This window comes from Bos taurus, chromosome 9 (genome assembly GCF_002263795.3).
Source record: "Bos taurus isolate L1 Dominette 01449 registration number 42190680 breed Hereford chromosome 9, ARS-UCD2.0, whole genome shotgun sequence".
NCBI classification, from domain to species: Eukaryota; Metazoa; Chordata; class Mammalia; order Artiodactyla; family Bovidae; genus Bos; species Bos taurus.
In genome coordinates, this window is record NC_037336.1 from 85,543,789 (window position 1) to 85,548,550 (window position 4,762).

General features: G+C 38.7%; 1 non-coding gene across 1 annotated transcript; it reads right to left on the bottom strand.

The window, feature by feature from the left end:
• Positions 1-4,017: 4,017 nt before the first annotated feature.
• Positions 4,018-4,089, bottom strand: TRNAW-CCA (transfer RNA tryptophan (anticodon CCA)). The gene has a single exon. It is a non-coding gene; the product is annotated as a tRNA-Trp (tRNA).
• Positions 4,090-4,762: the final 673 nt, after the last annotated feature.

Consider the following 4,762-nt stretch of genomic DNA (forward strand, 5'->3'; position numbering starts at 1 on the left):
TTTTGCATTTCTTTTTCTTGGGGATGGTTTTGATCACCCCCTCCTGTACAATGTTAATGAACCTCCATCCATAGTTCTTCAGGCACTCTGCCTATCAGATCTAATTCCTTGAATCTATTTGTCACTTTCACTGTATAAACATAAGTGATTTGACTTAGGTCATATCTGAATGGTCTAGTGGTTTTCCCTACTTTTTTCAATTTAAGTCTAGATTTTGCAATAATGAGTTTATGATCTGAGCCAGTCAGCTCCCGGTCTTGTTTTGCTGACTGTATAGAGCTTCTCCATCTTTGGCTGCAAAGAATATAAGTAGAAGCCATAGGAGAAATCTAATTTTACCTGGAGAGAGTTGGTATTGACTATGGCCTGGTTTGGGGAAGTGGGGTTAGGAAATGTGGAGGCATTGAAGGGTTTGAGAAGAATAGTGTGGTAAGATTTGCTGCTTAGAAGTGATTTGGCAACTAGAAAAGGAAGAAATGAAGAACCCCAGGGTTAGTAGAAGGAAAGAAATCTTAAAAATTAGAGCAGAAATAAATGCAAAAGAAACAAAAGAGACCATAGCAAAAATCAACAAAACCAAAAGCTGGTTCTTTGAAAGGATAAATAAAATTGACAAACCATTAGCCAGACTCATCAAGAAACAAAGGGAGAAAAATCAAATCAATAAAATTAGAAATGAAAATGGAGAGATCACAACAGACAACACAGAAATACAAAGGATCATAAGAGACTACTATCAACAATTATATGCCAATAAAATGGACAACGTGGAAGAAATGGACAAATTCTTAGAAAAGTACAACTTTCCAAAACTCGACCAGGAAGAAATAGAAAATCTTAACAGACCCATCACAAGCACAGAAATTGAAACTGTAATCAAAAATCTTCCAGCAAACAAAAGCCCAGGTCCAGATGGCTTCACAGCTGAATTCTACCAAAAATTTAGAGAAGAGCTAACACCTATCCTGCTCAAACTCTTCCAGAAAATTGCAGAGGAAGGTAAACTTCCAAACTCATTCTATGAGGCCACCATCACCCTAATACCAAAACCTGACAAAGATGCCACAAAAAAAGAAAACTACAGGCCAATATCACTGATGAACATAGATGCAAAAATCCTTAACAAAATTCTAACAATCAGAATCCAACAACACATTAAAAAGATCATACACCATGACCAAGTGGGCTTTATCCCAGGGATGCAAGGATTCTTCAATATCCGCAAATCAATCAATGTAATATACCACATTAACAAATTGAAAAATAAAAACCTTATGATTATCTCAATAGATGCAGAGAAAGCCTTTGACAAAATTCAACATCCATTTATGATAAAAACTCTCCAAAAAGCAGGAATAGAAGGAACATACCTCAACATAATAAAAGCTATATATGACAAACCCACAGCAAACATTATCCTCAATGGTGAAAAATTGAAAGCATTTCCTCTAAAGTCAGGAACAAGACAAGGGTGCCCACTTTCACCATTACTATTCAACATAGTTTTGGAAGTTTTGGCCACAGCAATCAGAGCAGAAAAAGAAATAAAAGGAATCCAAATGGGAAAAGAAGAAGTAAAACTCTCACTCTTTGCAGATGACATGATCCTCTACATTGAAAACCCTAAAGACTCCACCAGAAAATTACTAGAACTAATCAATGACTATAGTAAAGTTGCAGGATATAAAATCAACACACAGAAATCCCTTGCATTCCTATACACTAATAATGAGAAAACAGAAAGAGAAATTAAGGAAACAATTCCATTCACCATTGCAACGGAAAGAATAAAATACTTAGGAATATATCTACCTAAAGAAACTAAAGACCTATATATAGAAAACTATAAAACACTGGTGAAAGAAATCAAAGAGGACACTAATAGATGGAGAAATATACCATGTTCATGGATTGGAAGAATCAATATAGTGAAAATGAGTATACTACCCAAAGCAATTTATAGATTCAATGCAATCCCTATCAAGCTACCAACAGTATTCTTCACAGAGCTAGAACAAATAATTTCACAATTTGTATGGAAATACAAAAAACCTCGAATAGCCAAAGCGATCTTGAGAAAGAAGAATGGACCTGGAGGAATCAACCTACCTGACTTCAGGCTCTACTACAAAGCCACAGTTATCAAGACAGTATGGTACTGGCACAAAGACAGAAATATAGATCAATGGAACAAAATAGAAAGCCCAGAGATAAATCCACGCACATATGGACACCTTATCTTTGACAAAGGAGGCAAGAATATACAATGGATTAAAGACAATCTCTTTAACAAATGGTGCTGGGAAAACTGGTCAACCACTTGTAAAAGAATGAAACTAGGACACTTTCTAACACCATACACAAAAATAAACTCAAAATGGATTAAAGATCTAAACATAAGACCAGAAACTATAAAACTCCTAGAGGAGAACATAGGCAAAACACTCTCTGACATACGTCACAGCAGGATCCTCTATGACCCACCTCCCAGAATATTGGAAATAAAAGCAAAAATAAACAAATGGGACCTAATTAACCTTAAAAGCTTCTGCACATCAAAGGAAACTATCAGCAAGGTGAAAAGACAGCCTTCAGAATGGGAGAAAATAATAGCAAATGAAACAACTGACAAATAACTAATCTCAAAAATATACAACTCCTACAGCCCAACTCCAGAAAAATAAATGACCCAATCAAAAAATGGGCCAAAGAACTAAATAGACATTTCTCCAAAGAAGACATACAGATGGCTAACAAACACATGAAAAGATGCTCAACATCACTCATTATCAGAGAAATGCAAATCAAGACCACTATGAGGTACCATTTCACACCAGTCAGAATGGCTGCGATCCAAAAGTCTACAAGCAATAAATGTTGGAGAGGGTGTGGAGAAAAGGGAACCCTCTTACACTGTTGGTGGGAATGCAAACTAGTACAGCCACTATGGAGAACAGTGTGGAGATTGCTTAAAAAACTGGAAATAGAACTGCCTTATGACCCAGCAATCCCACTGCTGGGCATACACACTGAGGAAACCAGAAGGGAAAGAGACACATGTACCCCAATGTTCATCGCAGCACTGTTTATAATAGCCAGGACATGGAAGCAACCTAGATGTCCATCAGCAGATGAATGGATAAGAAAGCTGTGGTACATATACACAATGGAGTATTACTCAGCCATTAAAAAGAATTCATTTGAATCAGTTCTAATGAGGTGGATGAAACTGGAGCCTATTATACAGAGTGAAGTAAGCCAGAAGGAAAAACACCAATACAGTATACTAACGCATATATATGGAATTTAGAAAGGTGATAACAATAACCCTGTGTACGAGACAGCAAAAGAGACACTGATGTATGGAACAGTCTTATGGACTCTGTGGGAGAGGGAGAGGGTGGGAAGATTTGGGAGAATGGCATTGAAACATGTAAAATATCATGTATGAAACGAGATGCCAGTCCAGGTTCGATGCACGATACTGGATGCTTGGGGCTAGTGCACTGGGACGACCCAGAGGGATGGTATGGGGAGGGAGGAAGGAGGAGGGTTCAGGATAGGGAGCACATGTATACCTGTGATGGATTCATTTTGATATTTGGCAAAACTAATACAATTATGTAAAGTTTAAAAATAAAATAAAATTAAAAAAAAAAAAGAAGTGACTTGGTGCAGAGTGGGAGGAGAGATTAGAAATGGCAAAGCTAAAGGCAGGAATTTAAATCAGGATATGCTTACTACTGGAGTAGGAAATGGCAACCCACTCTGGTCTTCTTGCCTGGAAAATTCCATGGACAGAGGAGCCTGGCAGGCTCCAGTCCATGGAGATAAAAAGAGTCAGACAAGACTAAGCACGCATGCACACCTGTTCACGCCTGAAGGTGAAGGTGAAGTTGCTCAGTCATGTCCGACTTTTTGCAACCCTGTGGACTGTAGCCTACCAGGCTTCTCCGTCCATGGGATTCTCCAGGCAAGAATACTGGAATGGGTTACCATTTCCTTCTCCAGGGGATCTTCCCAACCCAGAGATTGAACCTGGGTCTCCTGCATTGGAGGCAGACGCTTTAACCTCTGAGCCACCAGGGAAGCCAGTGCATACCTAGAACTTACTAAATATGAGAAGGGAGGGAATTCCTACAAGGAAAATAAGAAGTAGGAAAAAGACAAAAATTGGGTAAAGATTCAACCTTTCTCAGCCTGAATTCCTGGAGAGAATGAAGCTCTAATGTCTAAAGGCACCTACTATGTGTGGTGAATTAACTTCCCTTCTAAGCATCTAGAATGGTTCAGATATGTGCGGTTGTTGGAAGAATTGAAGAAACAGTTCCTCTGTTGTGTAGGTCAAACAAGGAGTCCCTCCTCACCTTTTATTTATTTATTTTTTTGGCCTCACTGCACTTAGTTCCCTGACCAGGGATGGAACCCATGCCTCCTGCAGGGGAAGCACAGAGTCCTAATCGCTGGACCACCAGAGAATTCCCAGGAGTCCCACTGAGAGTTGGGTAGAACATGGGCATTACAGAGGTAGAAAATTATTTAGAGGAAAAATACTGAGTTCAGTTTGAATCATATTGAGTTTGAGATGAGGAGCAAGGAGTGAGTAGTGAGTTATGAAAAGGAAACAGAGAGAGATCAACATAAAGGAGTTAGCTGATGCCAAGAGTATTACGGAGGTTGCTTAGAAAAAGAATTGACAGAGGAAACATCCAGGGAAAACCCCTGGGAAGCCTCATTACTTAAGTCTTGCCTTAAAAAAAAA